We start from the raw sequence: 21,000 nt of genomic DNA, 5'->3' as shown, positions 1-21,000 counted from the left end.
AAAGCTGAGAAGTTTATTCAGGTTATTTTTATACTAGATTATGTCTGACTGAATTTTGTGTAACTAGTTCCATGATATCAAATTTAAATAATTTATGCTTTCATTCAAAATGTATTCATTAGGTACTTAACACCTCTTCAGGCATTTTGCTAACTGCTAGAGATACTCGCAGATTTAATAAAATTGCATGGAATTTCCATTAAAAGTAAGGTTCTTTGCCTCCGTATTTAATCCACCAAAATGTAAGACTCCCAAAACCAACTCACATTCAGTCCCTGATCTTCCAGAGGCCACTGGAGATAACATCTTTGAGGTAGTTGATTTTACAGATTTCATAGAATTTCTATTCAAATTCTGCTGAATGCTTATTCAAGGCATTAACACTTCAAGAAATGTTTCATTTGTTTTATCCAATCTTAACCAGATCAATGGATATTTGAAAATCTTTCCATATCTTAAGCATTTTCTAAGTACCTGTATTACATGGACAGTTGTAAAGAACTAGATGTTGTTTATAGTGCTAAATTCCTAAAACTCACTGAAAGATCTAGGATTTTTTTGATATTCTAAAAAAACTTTAAGTTTTGTTTTCTATGTATATGTTCCTATTTTTCCTTTTTTTGTGTGACCAAATAGTATTGCCTTCAAAACTGTAAACATCTTAACTGAAGCAAATCATCTTGACATAAAATTTAATAGAGGCAAATCTCCAATAAGCTGATGAAGTGCCTAAATCGAAGGAGATTATATGCAACTCCTAAGAACAAGCACCCTTTAAACAAAGATTCTTAAGTGTTTTTTTTCCTCCATGACCCTTTAAAGTGACTTTTATGGGCCCAGCACGCTTCCTCTGCGCCACTCTGTTCGGCCCTAAAGTGACTTTTAAACAATGTCTTTTTCCTCTCTCTGAGACTTTTTAAATAAGTCACATATTTCCTTCATATAATATTTATTACACTGTTACATTTTGCCCTGCTCATTATTCCCATTACCTTCTATTACTTTCAGATTTTTGCTTGTTTATCTGCCATTAACTCAATAGGCCAGAAAAGGCCCTAAGTATATTCAAGTTCTAGATTGATGTGCTACCCAACAGAACTTCATGTTATAATGAAAAAGGCTTATGTCCACACTGTCCAAAAAGTAGCAACTAGGGGCGCCTGGGTGGCTCAGTCGGTTAAGCCTCCAACTTCAGCTCAGGTCAGATCTCACATTCGTGGGTTCGAGTCCCGCATCAGGCTCTGTGCTGACAGCCAGCTCAGAGCCTGGAGCCTGCTTCTGGTTCTGTGTCCTTCTCTCTCTGCCCTTTCCCCTCTCATGTTCTGGTTCTCTCTGTATCAAAAATAAATAAAACATTAAAAAATTAAAAAAAAAAAAGTAGCAACTAGCCATATGTGACTATTAAGCACTTAGAATGTACTGCAACTAAGGAAATTTTTAATTTTCCATTTTAATTCATCTAAATTTAAATAGCAATATGTGATACATGGCTAGCAACTACCATAGATGCCAGCACAGTTAGAGGCAGAATATCAGAGCCTCCACCACCAAGAGTTTTTTCCTCTAAATGCTTCATTTTAAGGAATCTAAAATTTGCCTTGAGACAAAATACTTAAACACACACACTGTATGTAATCTTTGTGTCTTAATATTACAGGTAGTGTTACACTTTCACAAAATAAAAATTATTTTCGGGGTGCCTGGGTGGCTCAGTCAGTTAAGTATCTGACTTCGGCTTAAGTTATGATCCTGTGGTTTGTAAGTTCAAGCCCCATGTCAGGCTCCATGCTGATAGCAGAGGCTGCTTCCGATTCTCAGTCCCCACCCCCACATTTCCCCCCAGCTTGTGCCCTCTCTCTTCCTCTCTCAAAAATAAACAAACATGAAAAAGTAGTTTTTAATAAATAATAATAATTATTGTCTTCTATTCAGAGATCATTAAGGCTTACTTCAAAAACCAAATCTGTGATACTGGTATATGAATGGACAGACAAACCAAGAGAACAGAATAAAAGGTCCAGAAATAGATCTCTAAAACATAATGAAATTTTATATATGATAAAAAAGTAGTTTATCACTTGAGGTAAACACAGGCACTTATAGGTGGTATTGGGACCAATGGATAAGTAACATTGGGAAGACATAAATTATGCCCATATCTCACAAATACTAAGATAAATTCCAAATGGATCAGCTCTTATAAAAATGGAAATCATACAAATACTAGAATAGGTGATTTCCTTTATAACCTGGAAAAAGGTAAAGCCTTTCTTATTTGACTACATAAACACCATTGCACTACAAAAAGCAGAAATAACAAAACTTAAAAAATACTTTTTACTATATAAAAAAAACTCTTTAAAAACAGAGGAAAAAACCCCACAGCTCCCCACCACAAAAAATAGAGAGTGCACAAAAAACATGGGAAATTATCAGGAAAATAAAGGTAAATGGCCTCAATCTATGAAAGTATGTTCAACCTCACTCATAAGAGAAATGGAAAATAATATCTCCAATTTTGACCATACACTCTACGACTGAGGAAAAATAGGTATTTTCTATATTCTCATACACTGATGATGAAAAGCAAACACTATAACTCCCTTGGAGGAATTTTGCAATATCTAAATTATACAAATGCTTACCAGTCCCACTTGTAAGACTCTAGCCTGAAGATACAACTCTATAAATACAAAACAAAATATTCAAAATATATTCACTGTGGCATTATTTGTAATGGCACAAGACTGAAAACAATCTGAATCTGCATCAAAAGAGGCTAACTGAATAAACTGCGGTGCATCTATAAAAAAGAATAAGGGAGATCCCTGTGTACAACTATGGACTATATATCCAAGACATATTATTAAATGAAAGGAAGAAACAAGTGAAGAATAACACAGTTTCCTACAAATATACACATATATCTATACATAAATACAAATATACATGTATTTATTTTTGCAAAAAGAACTCTAGAAGGATAAACAAGACACTAACAAAAATGGTTACCTACGGGGGCAGATGGGACTGGGGTGACAGCAATACAGATGTTAAGCATGGCTTTTGAGTATTCTTTTTATATAGTTTTGATATTTGAACCATGTGTTAATTTATATACTCTAAAATAAAAGGCCTACTATTGGCATGTTCCAAATTGCAACATTTAATGTTACTCTGGTTTTGTTTTAAAAAAATTTTTTTAATGTTTTATTTATTTTTGAGAGAAAAAGAGACTGTGAGAGCAGGGGAGGGTCAGATAGAAAAGAAGACACAGGATCCGAAGATAGGCTCCAGGCACTGAGCTGTCAGCACAGAGCCCAACGCGGGGCTTGAATCGATGAACTGTGAGATCATGACCTGAGCCGAAGTCGGACGCTTAACTAAGCTACCCAGGCACCCCGTACTCTGGTTTTGTTTAAATAAACAGATGTTACATTATAAATGTAAATGCAGATTTAGTAGCAATGAAAAGGACTGCGATGTCACTCAAATTCACTCAACTCCTACTAAATATCTCCATCTAGTATAGTAAGCAATGACCAAGACATACCAAAATGGGTTCTTGAATAAAAAGGTGGAGCCATCCTCATTTGGGAAGTTTACCAGACCAGTGGTAAGTAAACATGTTTTGGCATTAAGTGAACTACAGCAAAATATTTAATGAGACTTCAAGTAGGATTGAGGCTCAGGGGCTAGATGCATCTAAATCAGGAAACCTGGGATAACAGGTTGGATTTTCATATATATTATGTATACTAATTCACATATCAATTCTATAAGACACAAGAGGAATCTTCTATATAAAGATGATACCTTTATAAAAAATGAGAAACTAGCTTAGGCTTAAAGGGGTTATGTTATTTGCCTAATGTCATACAGCTAATAAATAAGACACAGATACATACTTCTGTAGCCAAATTCAATGTTTTTTCCAACATACTATATACTCCCTCAAATTTAATATACAACCAATCAAAATGCTATACCCAGAAAATAAAAAAATGCCAGTGGTAGCATTTCAAATCACTAAGAGATAGATAGTTGGATTACAGACAGATTCAAGGTTAGATAGACAGCTTCTAAAAAATTAACTCCTTACCTATTTGAGAAGATCCTTTCCAAATTCCACATTAAAAATTTCAAAGTACAACATAAAATCATAAAAAAAAAAATCAAGGAGAAAATATAAGTAATTATCTGACTCAGAATAAAGGGATTTCTAAACCTTTCTAAGCCTCAAAAACAAAAACAGAAACAAATAAACCTATCAAGCCAAAGACTGCTAGAGAAAAAGAAATGTGCTGCCAGCCAATTTAAGCTAACATACTCAACAAAAACTAGTAAAAATTTCATCAGGGATCAGAACTGGACTGCACATAGGCTTCAAGAAGGATTAGGTTAGACTACATAGAATTCACATAAATATAAATGAAAAACTCTGAAAGATTTTACATACAAAATAAAAAACTAAAAATCTTAAACACAGAATATTTATATATCCATATTAAAGCACCTAAACACTATGATGGAAAAATAGGCCAAGTTCATGAACTAGCAATTTACAAATACAAGTGGCCAAAAAGAGGAAAAGAAGAAATATTCAACATCACTAGTAATATAAAAATCCAAGTTAAATCTGAGATGTCTGACCCATCAAATTGTCAAAGGCTTGCTGGTTAGTTTGTTTTAATGACGAACAATGATGGCTAAAGTATAGACATAATGGCTACTCATGCTTGTGGGAATATTAACTGTAAAACTTGTAGGGTATCATACACTTTGACACAAGAAGCCTTTTAAAATCTTATCCTAACAAATATTGTTTATCAAAGCATTTATGATGATAAGAGGAAGGGGAGGGAAAAGGAAAAATGTTAATTTTTAAGTCTAATTACATATCTGTTACATTATTCAAATTTTCTTTTAATTTCTTAAAATGTTTGAGTCATTACATACAGAATAAAGGTGTGTATGTGTATCTGTGTGTGTGTATGTTTATGTGTGTGTGTGAGAGACAGACAGACAGACAGACTCTAGAAGCAATTATCTTTGGGTCACAGGATTTCAGTGCCATTTTTTTCCTTGTTCTTTGGTAAATGTCCCAAATTGCATGCACTGCATTATACTTTTTTGGTCGAAAAGAAATTACTTCAAAAAATACTTTTATAAGTAATTTTTCAAAGTACCCATTGTAAAACAATTTCAAAACCAACAAGTGTTCAAGACTACTGTTAAATATTCACTGATGAATGACAAATGAAAGCAATTAAAGATGTCACACCACTTTTCTTCTAAAATGACACTTTTACTCTTTCTTAATGTTGAATTCAACTAATTTAACAGCGACATATGTACACACATATATATAATGCACATATACTGCCTTCCAGTATTATATACATACTTCCAGAAATACATGCAACCCATTAGGGAGATAACTGAAATAAACCACTCAGAATCAGGAGACTAGCAGATCTGTATTCTAGTCTCAGCTTTCCCACTACCAACCTACAACTTCTACCAAAATTGAGTAAGAGGATTTGTTCTGTATTTCAGTTTGTTCTTCCAAAAATTAGAGTATTACTGATTTAAAGTACTTCAGCACTATTTGTATGATCATCCAAGAATAAGAAAATTATCAAAATACTTTGTTGCACAATTTTGTGCCTCAGATCTTAGATTCAGATTCTGAGGTATCTGAACTTTAAAACTTAAGGTGAGATTTTTTTTTTAATTTTTTTAATGTTTTATTTATGTTTGATACAGAGAGAGACAGAGCATGAGAGGGGGAGGAGCAGAGAGAGAAGGAGACACAGAACTGGAAGCAGGCTCCAGGCTCTGAGCTAACTGTCAGCACAGAGCCCGACGTGGGGCTTGAACTCACAAACCATGAGATCATGACCTGAGCCGAACCCGGACACTTAACTGACTGAGCCACACAGGCGCCCCTCATAGTTTTTAATAAAGTACTTCAATCAGTGATTCACTATGAGACTCTCATCCCCAGCCAAATACTAAATGTTAATTTCAATTTGTGACAAAACTACTAATAGATAACTCATTTTAACTACAAATATAAAAATAAGCACCAAGTACCAGATATTTTATATTTTCAATCAGAAAATATAAATTTTAGTTAAGGGCAATGAAAAATGTTTTAAATGGCAAAGATATCTTTTAACATCTTACTGATCTTTAGCAATCTACTGTGACATGAGGTCACATATTCTACATAAAATATTCATTCAATGTTCAAGTTTAGACTATTTCAAGTACTCAGCTCACTGTATTCCCATCACCTACCACTAACATTTACTAACCTCTTAATCCTCTCTCAGGGAGGATCTCTGAATTCTGACTGCTTGCCTTCCAACTCCTGCTTAGCAAGGAAGTGTTTCATGGCTGCCAAAGTAAACCAGAGCAAGCCATAGTAGAAGAAATGCAACCTGAACCCTAATAAACATTCTATCCAAAAGGAGAAAAAAAAATAGTTCTTCCTCCCTTAATGAGGAGGAATAACTAACTACTTCTTCCTCCCCTTACTGTGGGTTCATAACCAACAAAGAAACAAAACACAGGAGTCAGACAAATAAAGATAAAAATACAGCTAAAATCAGTGGTCAAAAAAGCTTCCTATTACTTCAAACATAAATTAAACTTACTTAGATCTGTAGCTTTCCATCTCCTTTTCCCTCCTAGGGCTCAGCCTGCTCAGAGAAATCAACCATACACATATGCAGAGAATGTATATCCTAAAAATTGGGAGCTCCAAAATCAGAACCAAAAGGAACTGAGCAAGAACATACTCACTCCCTTCTCCTAGCTTCACCTAATGCTTTCTTGAGAAAACATCTCAAAAGGTAGAAAAAAGGGGAAAGCTACTTCCAAAAGACAACTTTCTAGTTTACAAGTCATGGTAGAAACACAGGAAGGAGAAAATAATGTTACCCTCTTCAACAAACAATCCCCACAAATATACAACAGATTCTTCTGAATGTTTTTAAAACTATCAAACAGCAACACCTCACAAACATAAGACATTATATAGGTGCCTGTTTCACTTCCTATACTAGAGAGAAGAGGAGAGATTGCATGAAGAGAGAGTAAACTAGTCTGATCTTGAGAAGACTGAGCTAAAAGGTAGAAAATCAAGTCTTCAAACTACCAAAACAGTCCTCATAAAAAAACAATATTCTCTGTACTGTTTCTATGAGTTATGGTAAATTTAGAAAAACTTTGTAAAACTACACAGTAGACAAAAGGGTACTTCCCATTTTATCTTCCTTTTCAAAACTCTCTCCCTACCTAGCCTCTTACCTAGCCTCCTCTCTCACCCTTACACTCAAAGACCCTCCACCTCGCCTTCAATACTCTTGAGGTCCACTTTTTTTCTCGGTCTGACCTCTAAACTTCCATTCCCTTCAGACCAACTAAATATTAATCAGATTATGTGATTAAAGATTTCACATTAATGGGTAAATGTGCATTAATCCACAGGGTTCAATTCTACAAATGTCACCAAGCTCTACAATGTAAAAAGCACTGTGTTTCATCAAAGTACCTATTTTTACAAGAAAAACTAGTTAAATCAGTTTTTTAATGTACAGTCTAAAGAAGAGGAACATGAATGCTTGCGTCACATCACACTCTCCACATCCAATTTGTCACTGTGCACCTTCTCCTCTTCTCATCTGCCAGGAACAGAATCAAAGGAACCAATACTGCTTCTAGTAAAAGCCAATGACTCGGACGACAATGTGGGATGGCAGAGCAACCAATAAACATTCAAAACCACAGGTGAGTTACAGAGAATCTCCTAAGTTTAACTTCATATATTGACTGGAAGTACAATAAAGGACCTCTCAATGAACCGATTTCCTTACAAGATACCTTAAATCAACTTTGCTCAGAAACCTGAGTCATTACAAAATACTATACATGGAAAATATGAAAGACTCCATCAAAACGCTGCTAGAACTGATACATGAATTCAGCAAAGTCGCAGGATGAAATCCATGTACAGGATTATATCAATGTATAAAATTGGCTGCATTTCTATATACCAATAATGAAGCAACAGAAAGAGAAATCAAGAAATCGATATCATTTACAATTGCACCAAGAACCATAAAATACCTAGGAATAAACCTAATCAAAGATATAAAAGATCTGTATTCTGAAAACTACAGAAAACTTATGAAAGAAACTGAAGACGACACAAAAAAATGGAAAAGTATTCCATGCTCATGGATTAGAAGAACAAATACTGTTAAAATGTCAATTCTAACCAAAGCAATCTACACATTCAATGCAATCCTAATCAAAATTGCACCAGCATTCTTCTCAAAGCTAGAACAAATAATTCTAAAATTTGTATGGAACCACAAAAGACCCCAAATAGCCAAAGTAATATTGAAAAAGAAAACCAAAGCAAGAGGCATCACAATCCCAGACTTTGGCCTATACTACAAGGCTGTAATCATCAAGACAGTATGGTACTGGCACAAAAACAGAAATATAGAACCATGGAATAGAATACAGAACCCAGAATTGGACCCACAAATGTATGGCCAACTAATCTTTAACAAAGAAGGAAAGAATATCCAACAGAAAAAAGCATCTCTTCAGCAAGTGGTGCTGGGAAAACTAGACAACAACATACAGAAGAATGAAACTGAACCACTCTCCTATACCATACACAAAAATAAACTAAAAATGAAAGACCTAAATGTGAGACAAAAAAACCATCAAAATCCTATAGAAGAAAACAGGCAACAACCTCTTTGACCTCAGCTGCAGCAACTTCTTGCTTGACACGTCTCCAAAGGCAAGGGAATTAAAAGCAAAGATGAACTACTAGGACCTCATCAAGATAAAAAGCTTCTGCACTGCAAAGGAAACAATCAACAAAACTAAAAGGCAACCAATGGAATGGAATATCGGATAAAGGGTTAGTAGTATCCAAAGTATAAAAAAAAAAAAAAAAAAAAAACTTAATACCCGAAAAACAATCCAGTACAGAAATAGGCAGAAACCATGAATAGACATTTTTCCAAACACATCCAGATGGCCAACAGAAACAGGAAAAGATGCTTACCATCATTCATCATCAAGGAAATACAAATCAAAACCCCACTGAGATACCACCTCACACCAGTCAGTGGCTAACATTAACAACTCAGGAAACAAAATATGTTGACAAGGACGTGGAGAAATGGAAACCCTCTTGCACTACTGGTGGGGATGCAAACTAGTGCAGCCACTCTGGAAAACAGGGTGGAAGTTCCTCAAAAAATTAAAAATAGAATTACCCTATGACCCAGGAATAGCACTACTAGGAATTTATCCAAAGGATACAGGAGTGCTGGATTCACAGGGGCACATGTACCCCCACCCCATGTTTATAGCAAAGCTATTGACAATAGCCAAGATATGGAAAGAGCCCAAATGTCCATCCACTGATTAATGGATAAAAACAATATGGTTTAATATATACAATGGAATACTACTTGGCAATGAAAAAGAATGAAATCTTTGTAGCAACGTCGATAGAACTGAAGGTATTATGCTAAGTGAAGTAAGTCAGTTAAGAAAGACAGATACCATATGTTTTCACTCGTGTGGATTAAGAGAAACTTAACAGAGGACCATGGGGGAGAGGAGTGAGGAAAATAGTTTCAAATAGAAAGGGAGGCAAACCATAAGAGACTCATAAATACAGAGAACAAACTGAGGGTTGATGGGGGGGAATGGGTGATGGGCATTGAGGAGGGCACTTGTTGAGACAAGCACTAGGTGCTGTATGTAAGTGATGAATCATGGGAATCTACTCCCAAAGCCAAGAGCACACTGTATGTTAGCTAACTGGACAACAAATTATATTTAAAAACAAAAACAAAAGAACCCGGAGTCATTAAACCATAAATACTAAGAAGTTACTACTTCAGTTGTCTCCATGGTTAAAATGTTAGTATGTAAACAGTTCCATTTGCCCTCTTGTATTTAAAGACTATTAAATTTGGCTATTAAACTTACCTGTTTTCAATTAGACCTGACAGTTTTCCCAAATCCTCATAGGTTTGAAATTCCAAACTAATTGGCATACTTGCTTTAAATCTTTTTTATTTTTCAGTTGTAAAATTTATTCATTCTGCCTATAACAGAGGTCCAAAACTGGAAAGCAGGATACAACTACTGACAGGTTTTGGTTTGGTTGGGCCACATTAAATTACCTTTAATTGTTTTAATTAGTCAATATTTTTAACAATCAACAGACTGCAAGCAAAAACCTAGATTTTCTGTGTTCTATTAAAAAGGCTGAAAACTGGGCACTAAATGTATGGCACTAAACAGGTGGAACTGAGACCTGAATGTCCTAAGATGAAGCATAAACTCTCCAGTGCAGTTACTCACTTCCATCTACCTAGTACCTGAAGGCATAGGAGTCTGCTATTCATAATGTACTCCTAGGCAAGGTGCTTATTTTCCAGGTCACTCTCATACTTTATCAAGTCACCTCAATGTCAAAAACACAAAGCAGATCTTGCTGGTTTGCAACTTAATAGTTAATAACAAATAAATTTTCGGCTCATGTCATGATCTCACGGTTTGTGAGTTCTAGCCAGGCATCCAGCTCGGTGCTGACAGCTCAGAACCTGGAGCCTGCTTCGGAGTCTGTCTCCCTCTCCCTCTGTCCCTTCGCCATGCTCGCTTGCGCTCACTTGCTCACTCTCTCTCAAAAATAAACAATATAAAAATATTTTAAAATTATTTTTCATAAGGTTTTAAGAAAAGTGTAACAAAGAAAAAAATTCAGACTGGTGGAAGGGTGACCACCAGAAGTTAAAAAGCCCATCTGAAAGCTTTTTTGGGAGTGAGGAAAAAAAGGTGAAAGAACTCAAAAACACTGCTGAGTTCCTGAAAGCTTTCCTGATTGAACACTATGTTAACTCCACGTTTTTTTTTTATCACACTCCATGCTTCAGAATCTCCCTTAGTTTATCTTTATGTACAACAATAGCAGATAGGTCATAAACTCTGAGAAATGTTAGGGAAATTTATAAAACACTTTACACCTTCAAAAGTAATTCTCCTCACTTCTTAACAGTCTCAACAACCATCAAATCCTTCCCCAAGTATTTTCTACTGCTCTTCAATTTACATTCAAATGACAACTGCAGTCCTCATTTTCAAGGCTTGGACTTTAGTCCTGGATGGGCTCTCCAGCATAGAAACTTTTTGGCCCTTATGGTTGCAATCCTCATAGACGTCTTATTCCACTCTCTATTCATTCAAAATTTATCCCTAATACCCTCTCTAAAAGGCCCTGATCAAAGCCTTGTGTGCGGGGAGGGGGGGGGGACAAGGGGGAAGGGGGACCTAACTGTCCAAATAAAATCTAAATACTGTGCTGTTTCATTGAGAATGTGCATTTAAATAAAAAGCATGAAAACTCCAAAAGACTAAAAAAAGTTAAATAATCTTTATATGCTAAGTGCACAGAGACAAGTGAGGCTCTACCTTTAGCAAGTGTGGATCAGTGACTTTTCATCATGGACTCTAAATACTGACAACTACTGAATTAAATCTACGGGACCCAGGGATGGCCACAATGCCCCCACAATGATCAAATGACCTCTCGCGTCCCAGCACCCCATTAACGAGGGGGAAAAAAGGGTGTTACGGGACTTGCACCTGAAGAGGAAAAAAAATAGCTTTTCTGCGTAGGACTTGGGAAAACAAAGCTTTACCATAACGTGATACTGTTATAGCAGAAAACCAAGCAGCACATTTTTGGAGTCTCACTCCTCTTCACCCAAAGGGAGACTGCCTACCACTCAGTCCCCTATTGTGATGCGCCCTCCTAAGGATGTCGCCGTGTTAGCCCAGTGGTGACAGAAAAAGGGGCGGGGCACGAGGTTACTCAGCCCTGGGAAGGAAGGATGAGGGTATCGCCTTCATCCCTGGGGAAAGGCCTCGGGACTCCCAACCCAAAACCAGCACCCCCGAAAACCCAAGTCCCATCCTTGCCTCTCCGAATCGGGGGCGAGCTGCCGGAGCCCTGAACCCCACCCACCGCCTCCCAGCAGGGTCTGGGACGCCCGGACCACCGCCACAGCAGCCCCGCGCTCAAGCCCAGATTCGCCCTCCGCCCCCTTCCTCTTTCGCCCAGCCAAGCCCAGCCTCCGGCGCCGCCCCCACCGAGTTCCCCGGCTAAGTCCAGTCACCCTCGAACCTGCAAGTCCCTCTTGAGTATCCACGGAAGACCTAGGCAAAGGCGGGGGCCACCGACAATTCCGCTTCTTCCTCAACTGTGTCTGTGGCAGCGGCCACTCAGGCGGCTGCGGCCAGCCGACCCGCCGGGGCAGGTTACAGGCCGGCTCCTAAGCCTCTTCTCGCGAGAGCCCGGAGTCCGAAGAGGCGAGGCTAGCGGTGTTCTCGCGAGAATGGCGGCTCAGCGCCCGGGAGTGGGCGGGGCACCGGAGGCGAGGGGCGAAAAGGAGGATCCGCCGATTGCGGCGGGCGTTCTGCCTTGGGGCTGGAGTCGCAGAGTGCTGGGTGCTGGCCCACACCGATGTCAGCCCCGGATCGTCGGCGATCCTCGTGTCTGAGAGGCCGCGAGCAGAACTACCCCCAAACCTCCGAACCCCACGTTTTTCCTTCTACTTCCTGTCACCGTTAGAAAAAACGGATGGCGTCTCCAGCCCAGAGTTAGAGAAATATCGGTGGGACCCCGACTGCTCTGGGAAAACGTTTCCCTTAATTGAGCAAACTCCGAAATGGCCTTAGCGGGCTCAGGTGGCGGGATTTAACCCACCTGGGTTCATGAAAGGCGGTCGTTGGGAGGCCCACCCTCCATACCCCGGTTTCCGCAGCTGTTTGTTTTTAAAAACTGGCTTGGCGGGAATCGGGTGCCACCTGAAACTCCTCCTTCACTTGGGCCGCCTACCCCACGTCAGGAGGACCCTGGATCACATGTTGCTCCTGTGGTCGGAAGGTCGCCAATTACTAAGAATTTCAACCAACTTCTCTGAGCCTACCATGTGCCAAGCGCTGGGCGATCCACCCCGGGGGTTGGAGGGTAGGAGTGACTAAGAGACGCGGTCTCCGAGCTGAAAGCGCACACCTTGGGGCAAGATTTGCCTGAAGATGCAACTGTGCTGTGATAAAAACCGGGTTGCTCGCAGACAGCTACGGGAGCAGAGAGGGAGTAACCGGCTCTGCCTGCCCGGTTGAGGAAGCCTCCACCAAGGAGGGACATTTGAGCTGAATCTTGAAGGATGAGTAAGAGTTCCCCAGTTTTGAGAAGAGTGGGAGGAGCCTTGCAAGCCAAGAGAGCAAGGAGGAAGAGGACCTTGTTTGAGTAATTTGGTGTGAAAACAGAGCTTACGGAAAGAACGTTGTTGAAAAACTTGTAATCATTGTTTAGTTCGGAAGAGAAAAAACTCCCAGGCTCCCACGTGTGATTAAGTGTTTTCCAAACCAAGGTTTATGCTAAGGGGATGAATTGTGCAGCACAGTACAGGATAGTGAATATCCTCGTCCTCATCCAAGTACATTCACATACCAGAGACCTAAAGGGAAACAAGTTATTGCCCTGGTATGCCCAATCGTTACTGCCAACATTCTGTTAAATTAGAAATTCCCAATACTCTGAGGATTTCTAAGAAGAGCGATTTAACAAATTTGCAATACAGGGAATCTCATGGAGACACTTCAGAAACATCCTCTGGCAACATAACAACAAAAACCTTACCAATCTTGATTTATTATCAAAATGTTCTGCTCTAAGCTAATATCAAGGGAGGTAATTCTGTAGTCCAAGTTAGGTTTAGAGGTCTGTCAATAGAAGCTATAATTTTCTACAGAAAGTTTCTGATACTCTATAGAGTTTTCACCAATCTTCCTTTAGACCACGTTATTTTCATATTTATTAAATATATTTATGTATACAATAGTGTCATTTGGCTCAGCCTATCCTCCCTACAAATAAGCCCAATACTTAATAGGAAAACAAAAAGTAGTTCTAACTCTGCTCTGGGCCAATCCAGTGCTCTCCTTAGCATAACTCACAAGTTCTAGTCCAAGTTCCAGAGATTCTCCAGGAAACATTGGAGGAATTATGTCAGCAAAGATTTTCGATGAAAAATAGAAACTTTGATCCATACTTGAATCTGGCCAAAACATTTTACCTTGCTTTGAGGGGCCTATATAGTCCATTTTATTCTGTTATTCCAAGAAAGGAAGGATGAAGGGAGAAGCAAGAAGTCTGAAAATCTAATAAAACTATCACCATAGTTTTATTTTTAAAAAGTTAACCTATCAAATATTAATTTGAGGAACATTGAGGTAGCATCTATATGTCTAGTAGGTAATGCCATTGATTCACATCATCCCAAATTGCCTACACCATCATTTCTAAGTGCTAGCTGACTGAGATAAGATTCAGACCCCTAATGAAAATCTTTCTTCTACAATATCAATCACAATATGCACCAAAAAGATCAATACAAATAAAGAGAAGTTTTATACAGAAGCATTGAACAGTTACTTTGGTTGTATTACTGCACCTTGTAATATGGTAAGACAAGATTGTTTCACAGCAGAGGATAGTCAGACTTCTAGTTAGGAGCATCTGGGTGGCTCAGTCAGTGAAGCGTCTAAGTCTTGATTTCAGCTAACCTCACGATCTCCTGGTTCCTGAGATTGAAACCCCCTCCCCCCCCCCCCCATCAGCATGGAGCCTACTTGGGAGTCTCTCTCTCTGGGTCACTCTGCTCCTCCTCTGTTTGATCACTCTCAAATAAACTTTAAAAAAAAAAAGACTTCTGGTGAAATACTTGCTCAACAAATCAGTAAGCCAAAGAACCTAAATCCCATTTAACTTTAAAGCCTGGGATTTCTTAGTGCTATAAAATTTGAGCACTGTCACTTAGTGGTAGGAACAGGCAAATCACACTAACCCCAAAAGAACTCTACTCAGCAAACATATTTATAGATTAAGAACCTATGTAAGAATACTAGGGGAAGTACAGGCATTATTAATATATAGGTTCTAGGATAGGAAAAGATAAGATTCTGTAAGCTGAAAGGGAGGGGCTAAAGCTTGAAGGTCCCTGGTGGGGTGGGGTAAACACATATTTTAAAACAATGCTGGGAACATCTGAAAACTAGCAAACTCCCTCAGGCATAAAGTCCCTCTTAAGAATGTAACCAACACCACCTACCTCCTCAGGTTTCCCTCAGGCATTTGACAAAGGACCTGACTAAAAATAAGTAGTAGACCATAAAACATGACCCACAAGGAACAGCATGTCCATAGACCAGGAATTCACTTTTGAATGACCCTTCTCAATAAAGAGCATTCCTACAATGCTTACCTTTTTATCTTATACTCTAATAAACTTTTGCCTGCTGCTCATTTTGTGTCCACCTCTTCATTCTTCAATGCAGTGAGACAATGAATCTTGGGTATTGAGGTAAAAAAAAAAATTGGGGCGCCTGCGTGGCTCAGTCGGTTAAGTGTCCGGCTTCAGCTCAGGTCATGATCTCACGGTTCGTGAGTTCGAGCCCCACATTGGGCTCTGTGCTGACAGCTAGTGTTATGCCCAAGATTTCATTATCATCCCCAAAAACCAGAAACCACCAGGGAGACCGAGTCAGACATGCAAAAGCAAAGGGCTTTATTGCGGGTTTAGGCTCACCGGACCTAAACTCGGGCTCACAGACTTCACCAGCGCAGTGGATCCGTGCTGAGAGCCCCCGAACAAAGGGGGAGTTACAGGAAATTGTGACACAGGTATAGTGATCCAATCATTATTATACAACAGTTTATCCAATTACAATATTTAGAGTGTTAACCAATTAGAGTAGACCCAGGACCCTCCAGTAGAGTGTAACTAGCCTTAAGCAATAAATGATTATCTATAGCTTCTATCTCTAGGCCTGCCCTTAGAAATGTTAAGGGTGTTAGCTGGCCTTTCCTGATTGGGTGTTACAAGGGTGGTCCCTCCTGCCTTGGGCAACGTGTGCCCTTCTATTGTCTAATGATTAGAGTCAGTTTGGTTCAGACCTGCATCCTTACACTAGCTCAGAGCCTGGAGGCTGCTTCGCACTCTATCTCCCTCTCTCTCTGACCCTCCCCTGCTCTCAAAAATAAATAAAAAACATTTTTTTTAATCCTGCAATATTTCTACTTCCTTAAATGAGATGTGTAAGTTACAAAAGGAAAGAAAGCTGGGGGGTAAGGAAATAGAGATAATGTGCTGTGAGGAGTCAGAAATAGGAAAGATTACTTCTAATTGAAGAGATGAAGAAGGTGCAGGGAAGGGGGAGGGTGGATGTTTGATTTGGGGCCTTGAAGACTAGATAGGATCCATTCATGAAGACAATAGGAAAAAACAATTGTTTTTGGTTTTTTTAAGTAAACTCTGCGCCCAACATTGGGCTCGAACTCACAACCCAGAGATCAGGTCACATGCTCTACCAACTGATACGGCCAGGTCCCCAGGAAAAGACATTCTACTGGAGAGATCAACAAAGGCATATAAATGGCCAAGCTATGTAACTTTAGGGGCAATAATGAGCCGTTCAAAAGAATGAATAGGAAGTAACATGAGAAAAATAAGATGGAATGGGGACATAATGACCTGGAATGTTGGGTTAAAGTAGGGGTCTGCAAACTTTAACTTGTTAGCTTGCAGTGGGTTAAAATCTCAGAACTTTCACAGCTTTTGACAATTCCTCTTAAGCTTTGTTTTTTAGAGATTAACATGGTGAATAGAAGTGGGGGTTTTGATTTTTTACTTTGCTTTTATGTTTGGAGTATCATTGAAACTACTGTTTTGTAAATGACGGAAAATAATTGCATATGTTAAAAAAATAAATTGTATAAAAAAAAACAACAACATGGTGATAAAATTTACATAGGGGTGCCTGGGTGGTTCAGTTGGTTAAGCATCTGGCTTTGGCTCAGGCTATGATCTCATGGTTTGTGGGTTCAAGCCCTGCGTCAGGCTCTGTGTTGACAGCTAGCTCAGATCCTGGAGCCTGCTTCAGAGTCTCTGCGTCTCTCTCTCTGACCCTCCCCTGCTCGCGCTGTCTCTCTCTCTTCTCTCAAAAATAAATAAAATACATTAAAAATTTTTTTTAATTTACATAGACATGCAAAAGTTTTAGAACATGCATTTAAAAAATAACAGGGATGCCTGGGTTGCTCAGTTGGTTAAGTGTCCAGCTTCTGTACTGATAGAGCAGATCCTGGAGCCTTTTTCAAGTTCTGTGTCTACCTCTCTCTGCCCCTCCCCTGCTCATGCTCTGTTTCTCTCTCCCTCAAAAATGAGTAAACATTTAAAAAACAGAGAGAACAGGGGTGCCTGGGTGGCTCAGTCGGTTGAGCGTCCGGCTTCAGCTCAGGTCATGATCTCATGGTTGTGGGGTCGAGCCCTGCATCGGGCTCTGTGCTGACAGCTAGCTCAGAGCCTGGAGTCTGCTTCAGATTCTGTGTCTCCCTCTCTCTGACCCTCCCCTGCTCATGCTATCTCTCTCTGTCTCTCAAAAGTAAATAAAAAACATTAAAAAAATTAAAAAAAAAAACCAGAGAGAACGAAGTTGGAGAACTTACACTTCAAGATTTCAAAACTTATTACAATACTACAGGAATCAAGATGGTGTGGTGTTGGCACAGAGCTAAGCATATTGCTTAATGGAATAAGTTATAAGTCCAAGAATTAAGCCTTTATATTTATGGTCAGTTGATTTCTAGCAAATGTGCCAAGATAATTCGATGAGTAAAGGATAGTCTTTTCAAGCAAACAAACAAACTCTTAGATCCTTATCTCACATCATACACAAAAATATTAACCTTAAATAGATCATAGGCCTAAGTATAAAAAGTAAAACTATAGATTTGATAGAGGCATCTGGGGAGCTCAGTCAGTAGAAAATCTGACTCTTGATTTCAGCTCAGGTCATGAAATCACGGTTCATGAGTTAGAGTCCCACATGGGGCTCTGTGCTTGTGGTACGGAGCCTGCTTGGGATTCTCTCTTCCTTTCCTCTTTCTCTGACCCCCCTGTGCTCACGAGCTTTCTCTCTCTCAAAATAAATATAAACTTAAAAAAAAAACTTATAAATCTGATAGAAGAAATCAGGAGAAAACCTGCATGTTGTTGGGTTAAACAAAGAAGTCCTAGACACCAAAGACAAGTCATTTTAAAAAATGGACAGATTTAATTCTTAAATTAAAAATGATAAATATAATCAGTAAAATTGAAAATCCTTGCACTTCAAAAGACAGCATTAAAAGAATGAAAAGACAAACCACAGATTGAAAGGAAATGTTTGAAATCATTTGAAGGAGTTGTATCCATAGTACATAAAGAATTCTTACAACTTAATAAGACAACCCAATTCACAAATAGCAAGACATGCACAGACATGTCTATGAAGATACACAAATAGTTAATGCACACAGGAAAATGTGCTCGGTGTCATTAGTCATAAGGAACTGTAAATTAAAACTACCATGAGATGAGTTACAACTGCACACTCACTCAAATGGCTATAAATGAAAACAATGACAGTGTATAAAGATAGGGGTAAACCTGACCATCATACATTACTGATGTGAGCGTAAATTACAACCATTTTGGAAAACAGTAGTTTTTTTAAAATTAGGTATAAATTTACCATACGTTTAGGGGTGATGGGGGGGGGTCGTGGAGTCCAGAGTCAACAGCCAAGAAAGAATTCTTGGAGACATCATTCATGCAAAAAGGTGATCGTATTAAAACATGGGAACAGAACTCCCAGGTTGGAAGAACTGCACTCTAAGTGTGTTGGGGGGAGGGGGGGGGATGACCATTTTATGGAGTCTGGGGAGATAAAGTCAAGAGGGAGTTTTCAAAGAGACTTTCACATGCTAAAAATCTATTGGAGGCCTAGCTATTGTCAAGCTAAGGTTGTTTTTCCCTCTAGCAAGGCATTAACATTAGACGTTAGGGAGTTCCTGGACTTTAGGCTGTTGATGGGATTGCCTTTTTCTGTGAAACTGGTGGAGATTCTTACCAGTTTAACCATTTGTTTTTTGTTCTTTCTTGTTTTGGGGTAGCCAGGGGTGTCCAAGGAATATCACACATGTCCCACCAGGGAGGAGGGTGCTAGCTTGTGTTTTGCCTGCCTCACGCTCCCTCATCATTAGGAATCTACCCAAAAGAAACAAAAAAAAAATATGTCCACACAAAAACCTATGTGTGCGGTTCATATTAGCATTATCCGTAGTAGCCAAAAACTAAAAATAATCAACGGGTGAATAGATAAATGTGGTATATTCATACAATGGAGCATTCTTCAGCAATAAAAAGGAATGACATATTGATATGTACTACAACATATATAAATCTCAAAACCGGTATGCCAAGTGAAAAGAAGTCAGATGAAAAAGACTACACACTGTATAATTTCATTTAGATGAAACATCCAGAAAAGGCAAATTTATAAAGACACAAAGCTGTTGTGGGTGTTTTGAGTGGGAGCAAGGATTGCCTGCAAATGTGCTCAAGGAAATGTACTGAAGTGATGGTAATCTTCTAAAACCGTATGGATGGTAGTTGCACAATTCTATAAATACTAAATAACACTGCATTCAATAGGTGAATTTTATGAAAGTTATACTTCAGTGATGTAAAAAGGGGGGTGCCTGGGTGGCTCAGTCGGTTGAGCGTCTGGCTTCGGCTCAGGTCAGGATCTCACGGTCCGTGGTTTCGAGCCTGCCGTCGGGCTCTGAGCTGACAGCTAGCTCAGAGCCTGGAGCCTGTCTTAAAATCCTGTGTGTCTCTCTCTCTCTAACCCTCCCCTGCTTGTGCGGTCTCTCTCTGTCTCTCAAAAATAAATAAAAACCAGGAAAAAAATTAAAAAAAGAAAAAAGGACTTTAATCCTATGGATTGGATATCTGAGCTAATTCTTTGGATCCTTTTTTTTTTTTTTTTTTTTTGTAACCACCCTGTTTTAGTTTGCTTTAAAAAAGATTTCTGGGGATGCCTGAGTGGCTCAGAAGGTTAAGTGTCTGACACCTGATTTCAGCTCAGGTCATGATCTCTCTGTTTGTGAGTTCAAGCCCCACACTGGGCTCTGTGCTGACAGTGCGGAGCCTGCTTGGGATTCTCTCTCTCCCTCTTTCTCTGCTTCTCCCCAGCTATGCGTACTTTCTCTCTCTCTCTCTCAAAAATAAATGAGTAAAAAAAAAAAAAACCACAATAGTTCTGAAACTTAAACAACTTAATGGCAAAACATATATATATATAACCCGATTTAAAAATGGGCAAAGGACTTGAACAGACATTTCTAAAAGGGGACCTCCCTTAGCATACATAGCCCCCATGTATAGGAAAAGGTGCTCAACATCATTAATCATCAGGAAAGTGAAAATCAAAACCACAATGAGCTTTCACTTCACTCCAGTTATAATGGCTATTATCGAAAGACAAGAAGTAACAAGTGCTGGTTAGGATGTAGAGAAAAGGAAACCCTTGTACACTTTTGGTGGGAATGTGAATTGGTACATTTTTGGTGGGAATGTGAATTGGTATAGCCATTATGGAAGGCAGTATGAGGGTTGCCAAAAAATTAAAAATAGAACCACCATATGACTGAGTAATCCCCACTGTGAAGGATTTTCATATTATGAGATTGTGGCAGAGATGTCTAGCTTGTCACCAAAAACCTGTGCTTTCCTAGTATCAATTGGTCACTGGAAAATATGTACATAGGCAGAAACTACACTTTACAACTGCCTCCTTCCACCTCACTTTACAATATTAGGTGTAGCTGTGTGGCTATATCATAGACAATGGATGTGAAGGGATGATGTTACCTCTCCAGGCCTGGCAGTAAAAACTTCTCACATGGCATTCCTACCCGTTTTGCTTCCCGCTAACTGGAGACAACCTTAGTGTTCGCCATAGTAGAGTCCCTAACCATCTCGTTGAATAGTTAAC

The 21,000-nt window shown here is 38.9% G+C and overlaps 1 protein-coding gene across 3 annotated transcripts in view; it reads right to left on the bottom strand.

The window, feature by feature from the left end:
* BTBD10 (BTB domain containing 10) overlaps positions 1–12,403 on the bottom strand; it is an 89,734-nt gene extending 77,331 nt beyond the window's left edge. For all 3 annotated transcript variants that reach the window (XM_029914572.1, XM_029914574.1, XM_029914575.1), the window contains exon 1: positions 12,239–12,403. The gene's annotated coding sequence lies outside the window, so the exon portion shown is untranslated. The remainder of the gene's footprint in view (positions 1–12,238) is intronic.
* Between the last annotated feature and the right edge of the window lie 8,597 nt (positions 12,404–21,000).

Source organism: Suricata suricatta, chromosome 11 (genome assembly GCF_006229205.1).
Source record: "Suricata suricatta isolate VVHF042 chromosome 11, meerkat_22Aug2017_6uvM2_HiC, whole genome shotgun sequence".
Taxonomy (NCBI): Eukaryota; Metazoa; Chordata; class Mammalia; order Carnivora; family Herpestidae; genus Suricata; species Suricata suricatta.
This window is presented reverse-complemented; position numbering and strand designations above follow the sequence as displayed.